Raw genomic sequence first — 12,685 nt, forward strand, 5'->3', positions numbered from 1 at the left:
CGAATGCGAACGTCCTGCCAAAGTAGACATGGGAGTGCATGGGCAGGCCTGCACTACAATGGTCTCCTATCCAACTGCAAATGGCGAACCAGCAAAAGATCCTACCTATGGGGAGATTGAAGGGAATCACAGTAGATATCAAAGGAGCAAGCTCGATAGTAGATTTTGAAGTGATAGAGATTGTTGATGACAACAATCCCTACCCTGCGCTATTGGGAATAGATTGGGCCACTGACATGAATGTAGTGATAAATCTGAAGAAGCACAAGATTATTTTTGAGAAAAGGTCTTTGTGTGTAGTTGTACCTTTAGGCCCTGCAGAAGGATCATGCTACACAGAGCTAGTGTGCGACTACGACAATGACGATGATCTGGACTGCATCTAGAAGATAACTGCACTAGAGAAAGACTGGGTACATCCAACCACAAATGGCTGAATCTCATGGGAGTGCGAAAGCTCCTGCAGATCAGATTCTAACGAGGAGATAGAATGGGCAGAACCAGTTACACGAGGTAACCATGCTAAATTGTAACATGATGACGAGATCACTACTTGTGTATCGATGGAGGTGAGAGACCTGCCTATGTATGATGGGTTAAGTGAGATGGATTACTTGCTGAGAAAATTTGAAAGAGAAGTGCAGGAACAGCAACGCTTCGACGCTCTGAAATGGGTACTATGAGCTATGCCCACAATGTGGTGGGGTATGCACCAAAGAAGTTTTTAGGACTAGTACAATTGCAGAAGAATGACGCGCATGCAGTTTGGGAAGCCTCAGATGCAATTCAAAGACAAGTATGATGGGCGGGATGATCCACGTGCACACTTCGCCAAATGGACAAAGGTCTATGGGGAAGAGCCACAACCTGAGTGGGTGCATATGTTCTGTCATACCCTAGATGTTATACCCAAGAACTGGTATATAGAGACAGAGCTACGCCATGGAACAAACGAATGGGATATCTTGCGCGAAGGATTCCTGTTAACCTTCCTATTTGAGGATCGCTGGTGGGATATTGTTGATGATGTGCTACAAGCAATAAAAGCAGCTATCTTTAAGATACCCCAGGAGCCAATGGAAGTGCTTTAGCCAGAATGGGCGACCTAGCTGAGCTGCGCGCTTGAGTGTTACAATGTGACTATTGAAGAAGATGACAAAGATCCACGAAAAGTTAATATTCCAAAAACTGAAGGCTATCACAAGATTCAAGGGCCATTGATTGAAGACCCTGACCTAACTGCGTTAGTAAAGACAAAGTAGGTAAACATTGGTACGACGGCCAAACCTAAGTATCCAATGCTCAGTGACTACTAGGATGATGCGACAGTAAATAAGGTCACTGAGTTACTCCACAAGTACCAGGACTTATTCCCGACCAAGATCACGGACTTAGAGGGGATTGTTGGTGATTTAGGGATGATGAAGATCACCTTAAAACCCGACGTGAAGCCGGTTAAGCAGAGGCCTTATCACTTGAATCCGAAGTACAAGGAAAAGGTCCGCATGGAACTAGACAAAATTCTCACAGCTGGAATCATCGAGCTAGTGGAAGAATCTGACTGGGTAAGCCCTATGGTAGTATAGGAAAAGCAGCAAAAGGGCGAGATAAGAATATGCGTGGACCTTGGGAAGTTGAATGACACATGTGTGCACGACCCATTCCCAACTCCGTTCATATATGAAGTATTGGAAAATGTTGGCAGACAGGAAGCATGCTCTTTTACTGATGAGTGCTTAGAGTACCACCAGATCAAAATCGCGCTAGAAGGCAGGAGCAAGACCACCTTCACGACTGAGTGGGGTTGCTTTCAATACATCGTTATGCTGTTTGGGTTGAAGAATGCATCGGCCATCTTTTCGCATATAGTTGTTGCATCATTCAAAGACTATATCCACAAATTCCTGGAGGTCTATCTGGATGATTGGACTGTATTTGGATTGGTTAAGTACCATGTAGCGAGCTTATGCTTGATGCTGGATACTTGCCGACGAAACAAAATCGTGCTGAACCTCAAGAAGTTTACGTTCCTCATTCCCTTTGGGAACTTGTTGGGACATGTGGTCTCCCAATAGGGACTACTAGTAGACCCTGTGAAGATTGCAGCAATTCTGAATTTGGAAGCACCGTGAAGTGTTAAATAGTTGCGCACTACCTTGGGGCATACAGGGTACTACATGAAGTTCATCAAAAGCTATGCTCATATCACCGCGCCAATCGAGAAATTGTTGAAAAAGGATGGCACGTTTGGTGGGCTCCAGTATTGCAGCAATGATGTTGCAACTTCTAGGACTCCCTTCTTTACTTTTATCAACCCGGTAGTTCGTAACAAACTTGGAAGCGACGGTACTGTATGCACAAGTACTAGCTCTTGCCGCAGGCTGTCACTTGATCAGCTAGCACAAGTTTGCTAGGAGCTTAGTCAACTTCTATGAGCTCTTAGAAGAAGCCTTTAACTGTGATGGATGAAAGCTAACTCAAAAGAGGCTAGTCTACTTGCAGAAAGAAGCAGAAAGCTGAAAGGAAATGCAAACCCTAACAAACCCTAGTTTTACTGACTAACCCTACTGGTGCAAGAAAAGGGACGAAAGTTGCTGAAATCGATGCCATTGACTCTTGGAAAGGTAGAATGCATGTGTCTAAGTGACTTCTAAAGGAAAATATGGAAAAAGCATCTTTTTCTATTTTTGAGTAATTTTGCAGAATTATTATGCATGTGCTTTAACTATTTTTGACTGTGCAGGGGTTTATTGGTGAAAGGAAATGGAGTGGGTATTTGCAGGAGGTTGGGAAGGTGAGAAGAGGGCCTAAGGGGTTCCTAACACCCTTCTAGATAATTCTACAGTGATCAGATCTCGAAAAACTACTCACGTGAACTTCTACAGGAAGTCTGCAGGGGTTCTACAAGAATGGCTGAAAGTAGATTTTAGAGGGTTGATGATGGAAAAACGGTGGGAAAGTGGAAATGAAGGATGGGTAAGGATGCTAAGGGGTCTAAGACATGGTAAATGAGGCTAAGGAGTGATGAAGGTGGTTGGATTCATTCAAGGATGGAGGGAGAAATGTTGCACAAAAATGTAGAAATTAGGGTAAATTGGGAAAGTGTGGCGAATGAAGGGAACGAATCTGGAATTAGGGGTTGGAGCAGGTTGTATGATGGAGGAAGAGTAGATAGGAATGTATCATAGGTGATCTACACACTATTTTCCAAAATTGATCGAACCAAGACTAGAAAAACCAGAGATCTATCTATTTTGACCTAAAAACCAGAAACATGATGAACAAAAGTTTATAGACAGGAAATCATGCAAGATAGCTATGGAAACTAAGAAAGAATAGATCTAAACATGCAAACAAAACTGATATCAACTTCTTTCAACCTAAAATCTAACACTAGCAATTGCATTGGAAGGCAAAAACAGTGTTTTTGTGGCAGTGAGTATGCCTTGGTATCAGCTCATGGTCCTAAGGAGGGAGAGATGAGATCGAGGATTTCTTGATGGCCTTTTTTGTAGATATTTTCTGTCACCAAACTGTCAAATCAACCTAAAGCATGAAACTATCTTAATCATCAAAAACAACCTAAGTAACAAAGCAAGATTTTAACCTAAATAACAGAGATTTATTTTATGAATGCAAGGAAAACACATAAAAGTACACAAAGGAGGTACTGGCACTTGGGATTGGCCCAGCCCCAAGAGCTATAGCCTCCTAAGAAATCGCAGAGCTGGTGCAAAGCAAAATTCATCTCCATTACTAAAAAAATAATCATGTCACAAAACTGTTTACAGCGAGAGCTCGAAAATGAGCTGAAATGCAGAGCTGCACTAAAGTGCGAAAAACAACTGTTCAATAGCCAAAATACTAGGGCCTGAAACCTTCCTACTTATGCAACACGAGGACTCCCAACAGTCCTCCTTAACTTTAGGAGGTTGGCTGCTCAATACTATAGTTAATCAGCCACTTCACAAAACTTGCTCGGCTGCCCCTTGAAATCATCTTTGGTGGGTTGTTGAACTCCGAGCTGATGGTCGATAACTCAAGGAAAGGGTCATTTAGTGTAGGAGACACCCTTCCTACAAATCGTCAGCCTTGTTCCTTCATATTTGGATGTCAACTTGCTCATAAATGCTTGACCTTTGTCCAATAGATGTCCAAAAATCTGCAATAAGCACGTATTAGATTTGTGGTGAAGTGACTATTCTCATTCATTCAATTAACATAAATATATTCAAAAGCATGCATAAAACTATGAATATTGGTGGATTAATCGAGAATAATAGGCAAAATGAGCCCATAAAGTTACCTATTTTTGGGGCTCATCATCACCCCCCTGCTGAATGTGTTGCTCATCCTCTGAGCAACTAATCTAGCTCATCATCTTTGATTGCTTTGCCTACCTCTCAGACATCCCAGGCTTCTGAGGTGATGTCCTCTTCCCAGTCATGAAACCATGCTTTTCTCTCTACTTCCTCCCATTGCCTGTGTTTTTCTTCTTCTTTGACCCCTTCCAGGAGTCCCAAAATCAATGGAGGATTGAACTTTAGGCCAATCCAGTTGGCCTTCAAATTTTGCATTGACTGTTTATAAAGTGGCACTCTTGCCAAAGCCTCCCTCATCCTTGTTGGGGAGTGGTACTCTCTTATTTTCAGACTGTGGGGCAATGTGTTCCATCTCCTTGTGCAAGCATGAATGCAGTTAGCACCCAATAGTCTTTCCATGTCTTCAAAGTGAGCAATGGCCTGAGCTTGCCTTTCAACGTAGTCTGGGAGAACCTAAGGGTTGTTGGCAAGGTGCTGATGAGCATATACTAAAGCTAAGGGATCTTCTGGTTCTGCTCTGATCATGAGTGGCTCACTTAGCTCCCTGTCCATAACTTTCTGAATTTCTGCTGCCCTCTTTTCCTCATGGCTTAACCAAGAAGCCATGGCCATGAGTTGCACATCTCCCAATGCAGCATTGGGGTCCCATAGATTCATGTTTGGAAGTGCCAAGTTGTGTAAATAGAATTCTGCTAACTTGGCCTTGTCTTCAGCTGAGCTATTGTCACACAGATACATAAACTGATTGTAATTTTGAAATGGAATGGTGCCCCTTTGGGCCAATGTGTTAATTTGAAATTGCAACCATTGATCTTTAAGATATAAGGCATAGGACTTAGCAGGTTGCCTACATTGTAAGGCTTCTACTGCCCAGCTGGCCATGCAGGCCATTTGGGCCTCTTTTTCTTGCAACTATTGTTTTAAACCCTGTATTTCTTCTGCTACCTGAGACTCCTTTTCCTGCAGTAGTTTTGTCAGCAACTCAACATCAGCTTGCAGCTTTTCCTCTCTCTATTGTTTCTCGGTTGTTTCCTTGTCTGTTGGAGGTCCTTCTTGCTATTGTTGTTCTCCCAAAATGGATGGCCTATCTTCCTTATGACCTTCCTGTAACTGCAACTGCTTTTTTAGCAGCTCATTCTCCTCCTGTAATTTGTCTCTTTTACTGCTTTCCATGTGCCTCACCATGGCCAACTCTTTTCTTGATTCTTTTAGTTGTTCTTCCAGGTGGCTTATGTCTGCAACACCCTTGGATTTGGCAATTCTCATCCAAGTGTGAGTCCTAACCCGTTCTTGTTCTAATGCAAAGAAAAGTGATACAAAAAACTTTTGTGGGATGATCTTCCCACTTTCTAACAAGTTGTAATATGAGCCCAAGCTAGGCTGAGGGCTTGGTTCTAGTATCTCCTTGGTATTTTCTTCTCCCTGTGATTGTTTGCCTGTCTTCTCCTCTAATTTCTCAGTCTCTTTTAACTTAGCTAGAGTTTCTTGTAGAGATGTTTCAGCTTCCTATAGAGCTACCTTTGAGTCCATCATCCTAATTCTCTCTCTCCAAGTGGAGGTTTTTGGGCTTCCTCTTTCATAGGTGATAGATATCTTGGAAGGAGACTCTTCTTTTGGTTTAGTGGTTGTGTCCTTAATGACAATTGGTTCCTTTGATTGTGGCTGGGGTTTGCCCACTTTGATCCTTGTGCTTCTCCTGGTTTTAAAGTACATGGAGGTTTGCCTCTTTATTTTTCCTTTTTGTTTTGTAGGTGTGCTTAATGCAGCAAGCACAACTGCTGCCTCCCTTGCCAATGTCTCAGGGGATTTCTCTTCCTGCTGTTCTTTTCCTTCACTTCTTGTAGAAACCTCTGTGTCCACTGTTTCTGTCTGTATGACTGATATCTCAGGGTGTGTCTTTCCCTTTTCTTTCTGGGTGGCTGCTTTGGCTGTGGTAGCCTTCATTTGGGCTTTCTCAGCCTTTTCCCTTCTAATCTATGTCCTCTTTTCGCTTGCTATTTTTTTTGTTGTTTCTTCCTCTGTTTTAGGCTCAGCAGTCTTGCCAAATTCTTCTTTTTCTTTCTATTCTTCATCTGTTTTTCCCTCTTCTTGAATGTCCTGTGCTCCCTCATCCTTATCCTTCTCAATTTCTTTAATTTTCTCCCTCTCCTCACTGCTGGATGGGGTGATGTTCTCGGCCAAAGTTCTAATGTTATCATCCCTGGACATATTTCTAAAGATTTCCCAAGCTATGGGGACAGTTTAGGTGTGTAAAGCATCTTCCACCAACATTTTGATGAGCCCATGATGGGCCAAATGATCTGGGATATCTTCATTTAGCTTTGTACCACATTCAATTAAGGACTGAAGAAGGAAATATGGGATGCTCAGTTTCTTGGCTGGAGGCAAGTCCATCCCATACCTTAATTCATGTAGCAACTTGAAATGGTATCCATAAATAATGCTAAACCTCCCTTCACATGTGATATACTTCATTACTTGATAACTAACTTTGCTCCAGAGAGGAGGCAAGCTTGCCCTTCTAACCCCATTTTTGTCTTCTACAAAATGCTCCTCAGGCAGAAAAAATGTTTTCTTAGAAACCTGGCCCAATGATCTCTCCTCTTTGTTCCAAGGGAGCCCTAATGGTAGACCAATAATTCTACTGATGAGCTCAGGTGTAAGTTCTAGGTTCAAAACCCTAAAACCAACTGTGGCATGTGTCTTCGATTGTGGTCTCAAGGACATCAAAAACTCTTTAGTTATCTCCTCATCATAACCCTGGATTCTGTCAAAGAAGGATATCCAATTTGCCCAAGTGAAAACGTCCCCCACCTCAGGGTGCTCGTGCAACTTGCTAGAGTCTAAGGGTTCTTTCCTTATGAATCCTCCTGGCATGGTGTTGAGTGATCTTTTTATGTTTCAACTAGAAAAGAAAATGCTCAAGTGGAAAAAACAATCAATCACTGAAATAGAGGATAGCTGAATTCGGTTTCTTCTGAACCCAAGAAGGAATTTCTTGTGTGTTCCTTACAATATCAAATAGCAATAATTGTCTTGTTTTAAACTGTTGTCACCCAGAATTTGACTGTTTGTTTATGAAAATAATTTTTTTTTACAGAACAGAGTATAAGGACACAGGTTCTTTTCTCAGCACATAGATAGATATGTAAATTCGGTTTTTTCACACACACAGGCTGGCCTCTACTGCTGCATGTATCTTCCTTATAGGAGAATTTAAAAAATGATGAGGAGATTTCGGATGTAGAGAAAAAACTGGGTAAACTCAGTGAAATATGCAGGCAGACTTTCACTTTTTTCTCAATGCATAGGCAGACTTTTACTCTCATTTTTCAATCTAATGCCGTGTTCAATTCACCACCTTGCATAGACAAATCATGCATAGAGAAGTTTTCCCAAGCCTACCTCGTTTTGAGCTTGAAGTTCGATGAAAAGTCAGGGTTTTCATTCTGTAGAGCTATTCTCTGCCTTTCCTATAGAACCCTTCCTGTAGAAAGCTCCCGGCTCCTGTAGAATAGAACTGTGCTTCCGGTAGAGCCCGATAGGTGGGAGATTTTCGAAAACAGGCAGAAAAAATGGTGGAGGACGACTGGTTAACTGCTCTGAAAGCGGTGGATGCATACTCCAGTCATGAACAGAGGGTGGTGCATGTTTCAACTGAGCGTCTTTTAACTGCAGCGTGATTCGTGGTGAGGGGATGAGGTGGTTGGACCAGACCGTTGATTTGATGTCACAGCCATAATGTTTCTACATGTTTCTGACCACCATCACCTCCTTTCTCCCGTTATCCGTTGCCACCACTACCAGTCCCGATGATTTCTCCCTGAATGGAAACTCCACACGTGCTGGCTGCACATCTAATCGGTAGTTTTGAATGTAATGGCGCTCGTTTGGATTCCATGAGGATGTGTAACTGGCCGAGGGTGGCCAGTTGACTGGCCACTGATTCCACTCAATCCGAACCATTCCCATAGTCATGCAGCCTTGAAATATGATTTATGCAATTAAAGAACGAGTTTAGGCACTTACCTGGGTAGTCACGATTGTGTTATGCAGATTTCGGATTTTGGAACCCATTTCTTCATTTGCTGCTGTTGCATGCGCACTGCATGCTCGGCCTCAGGCTATTGTTGATGTTCACACGTTTGAGCAGAGCTCCATGCATGTTTCTTATGCCATGTTTTTGCTATCCCTGTCTCTAGAGTATGTCTTTCAGAGGGATTAGCTGCTACAGGGATCCTATAGGATGTCCTGTAGCTGCTTCTCCTCCTGGAATGCAAGCTAGAATGAGCAGGGTTACACTGCTGACGAGGGTCTCAGCTGATGAGGAGTCTAGATGGAGGGTATCAGGTATGGTGAGTGAAAAATTGCTGCTTCATTTGTCATTAAAAAGTTTTTTGTTGGCAGTATGAAGAAAACATGATTTCTGTGTGTGACTGTGCAGGGACATAAAAAAATCAGTGCAATGAAGGTGTGCAGAGATCGAAAAAGGCGACATATGGTGATGGATGGAAGAAGGGAGGTTTACAGGCCTCATAGACAGATTCCCAACCTTCGGGTCCTCTTCTGAGATCAATTTTGGCTTGTTTGTAGGTTCTACAGGATCTTCCTATAGAAGACACAAAACTTCCTGTAGAAGGTGAAATCTTAGCCCGAATGAGACCAAATCTTAGGAAAGGGTAATGGTCATGGAGGAATGGATTGTGAGGGATGCTTACAGCCTGGTGCTGACCTCTGTCTTTATCTTGTGTGACCCTCCTAACCTGTAATGACCTTCCTGCAACCTACAATTTATTCAACAGAAATTAGGTTTATTTTTCTTTTTTCTTTTTAAATTTAATTTAATTTATGTATTTATTTATTTAGTCTGAGACAGCTGGGGCGCCTCCAGGAGGTTTTCACCCTCACTATCTACCCTGGGTGCCTCCAAGAGGTTTTCACCCAAGGATCTTTTATTTTTTCTTTTTTCCCTTTTTTTTGTGTTCAAGGTGTGGGTGGAGTGGAGACAGGGGCCTGCTCCACTACCAGCATTGATTTATCCATAGTTTCAATGAACCCCTATTTAGAAAGGGGTTTCCTGTAGATTTTCAATCGATGCCCATTTATGAGCATGGGGATGGATTCTTCATCAATGGTCATAATAAGGACTGAACCATTGTCGTTGCATTTCTCCACTGTATATGGTCCCAGCCATCTTTTCCTGAGCTTTCCTTTGAAATCCTTGTATCTTGAATCATATAGCAATGCCTAATCTCCTGGCTGAAATTTCTTTTCTTTAAGGTGCCGGTCATGCCATATCTTTCTTTGAAGTTGGACCACCTCTAAGTGGAGAAGGGCCTGCATTCTCTGTTCATCTAGTCCATTCAGCTGAAGTAATCTTTCCTGTTGTACATGGCTGAGATCTAGGTCCAACTGAGCTGCCAACCTCAATGTGTTATATTCAAATTCTATGGACAACAAAGCCTTCTTCCCGTAGACCATCTCATAAGGTGTGGAAACCATTGTAGTTTTCCAAGTAGTGTTGTAGGCCCAGGTGGCCTCAACCAAGCGATCTGCCCAATCGTTTTTGCTGATGCTCACCACTTTAGTCAAAATCTCTTCCAAAGCTCTGTTAGTGACTTCCACCTATCCATTTGCTTGCAGATGATAAGGGGTGGAAGTTCTATGCTTAATATTTTGATGAGTGAGCAGGTCTTCAATCAGGTTAGAGGTAAACTGACTTCCCTGGTTTGTGACTAATTCTCTTGGGTAGCCAAACTTGTAGAAGATATTTTCCCTCAAAAACTCATCTACTTTTTCTTCTGTTGCTGCCTTGATTGCCTTTGTTTCTGCCCACTTTGTTAGGTAGTCTGTGCACACAATGATGTAAGAATTTTGTTTTGAAGGAGGGTTGATAGGACCCACAAAGTCCATGCCCCACTTCTCAAATGGCTCGAAAGTCACTTGAGGTTGGAGGGGCATCTCATCCCTTGGAGTTAGTTTCCCCATCCTTTGACATCGGTCACATTGGCTGATGTATCTCCTGACATCTTGATGAAGAGTGGGCCAATAGTAGCCTGCCTGTAGAATTTTGAAGGTGGTTCTTTTTGCTGCAAAGTGGCCTCCACAGGGCCCATCATGACAGGTTAGGAGGATGTCAAAAACTTCCTCCTCCCTGACACAACGCCTCAAAATCTGATCTGGGCCAAGTTTAAATAGGTTGCCCCCAATCCAAGTGAATGGAGAACTTTTCCTCACGATCTTGCTCTTCTCTTTTGAGGATAGGTGTGGCGGGAACTATGCTGAAACCAAGTAATTTTCTATATCAGCAAACCATGGAGAGAGTACTGAAATAGCAAATAGATGTTCATCTGGCATTTGATCATCCACCATCCATTCTTCACCTGCAGGAAAATCTAGTCTAGATAGAAAATTAGCAACAACATTTTCCTTACCTGGCTTATCAACAATGGTCATATCAAATTCCTGCAATAAAAGTAACCATCTAATGATACGAGCATTTACATCAGGTTTATTCATCAAATACCTAATTGCAACATCATCAGTGTGTGCAAATGTTTTATAACTAGTGATGTAGTGTCTAAACTTGTTTAGGGAATGGACTACAGCTAGGAGCTCTTTCTCAGTTACAGTATAGTTTAACTCTGTCTTGGATAGGTTTTTACTGACAAAATATATGGCATACGGTAGCTTCTCTTCAACTTGTCCTAAGGCTACTCATATGGCTTTGTTCGAGGCATCTGTGTGAATGTGGAAAGGTAGGGCCCAATTTGGACCTCTCAAGATTGGGGCAGTTACCAGCTTACCTTTCAATGCATCCAGAGCCTCTTGACAGTTGTCAGTCCATATGAACTCAACATCTTTCCCCAAAAGACCAAACAATGGAGAGGCTAGCTTACTGAAATCTTTAATGAATCTTCTATAATATCTTGCTAAGCCTAGAAAACTCTGAACATCTCTTACCTTTTGAGGAGGTGGAACCCTTTGGATGATAGCAATCTTGTTGGGATCCACCTGTAATCCTTGCTGAGAAATTGTATGACCTAGCATGGTCCCTTCAGTCATCAGGAATTCACATTTTTCAGGACTGAGGGACAGGTTCATTTCAATACACTTGGTTAAAACTTTTCCCAGGTTAGTCAATGCTTCTTGGAAGTTGGACCCATAAGGAGTAAAGTCATCCATATATATTTCCACCAAATCATGAACCAGCTCAGCAAATATGCTCAGTACTTCTCTTTGGAAAGTGGCAAGAGCGTTGCATAACCCAAAGGGAAGGACCTGGTAGGCAAAGGTACCCCATGGACAAGTGAAAGTGGTCTTGTATTGGTCTTCCCTACTAGGCCATCTAACACTTGATCTATGAAAGGCAAGGGGAAATGGTCCTTCTTGGTAGCTTTGTTAAATTCTTGATAATCTACACAAATTCTCCACTTCCCATTTTTCTTGGGCACAAGCACTAGAGGAGAAACCCACTCGCTGTTAGAGATGGGGTAGATGAATCTCGCATCCAGAAACTTTTGTAGTTCTTCTTTGACAATGTCCTTAAGGGCTGGATTCATTCTCCTCTAAGGCTGCTTGACTGGTTTAAAATCCTCTTTAATGTAAATGTGATGGGTACAGACTGAAGGGTGGACTCCTTTCATCTCCTTATAGCTCCAAGTAAAAGCATCCAAATGGTTGTTCAGTAAGCTACACAGCTCCTTCTCCTAAGAGGGGGATAGGGATGAGTTGATTTTCAAGGTTCTTTCAGGGCCAAATTCCACATTCTTAACTCAGGGAGAGGTCAGATTATCCACATAGAGATCCACTAAAGCACTAGCTTGGGTGTCTTCTACCAACTCTTCTAATGGCAGCACACTGGGAGGTGGATTTTGAATCAAATTCTCAATAAGGTCATCCTCAGTTTGAGGACCTCCCCTGGTGGCTTCCAATGTGCACAATGGTGCAGACTAAACTTCATCCTCATCTTCCTCCTCCAACCAGAGAGGTAAGTCATGCTCTAGCAGAGGTTGGGCAGGAGGATATAGGACTAGTTGTTTGGACATAGGCCCGTTCTTAACGGTCATGCTCCCAGCTCGACAACTGATGTAAGCATCTGCAGTAGCTAACCAAGGCATTCCAAAAATGATGGGGTATCCAGTGAGTTTTGCCTTTGGCTGAAGGACCAAGAAGTCTGCAAGGTACTCCCAAGAATCAATGGAGACCATGACATCTTCCACAATCCCCTCAGGGGTCACGGTGGAGCGGTCTGCTAACTGCAGTACTGTCGAGGTCTTTCTTAGGGAACTCTAAAGGTTGAGTTTGAGCATAGTGTCCCTGGTCATCACATTAATGGTAGCCCCTAGATCAATCAAGGTGTG

This window comes from Pinus tabuliformis, chromosome 4_1 (genome assembly GCF_031772625.1).
Source record: "Pinus tabuliformis cultivar Carrire ecotype Pingquan chromosome 4_1, CPIR1, whole genome shotgun sequence".
Classification (NCBI taxonomy): Eukaryota; Viridiplantae; Streptophyta; class Pinopsida; order Pinales; family Pinaceae; genus Pinus; species Pinus tabuliformis.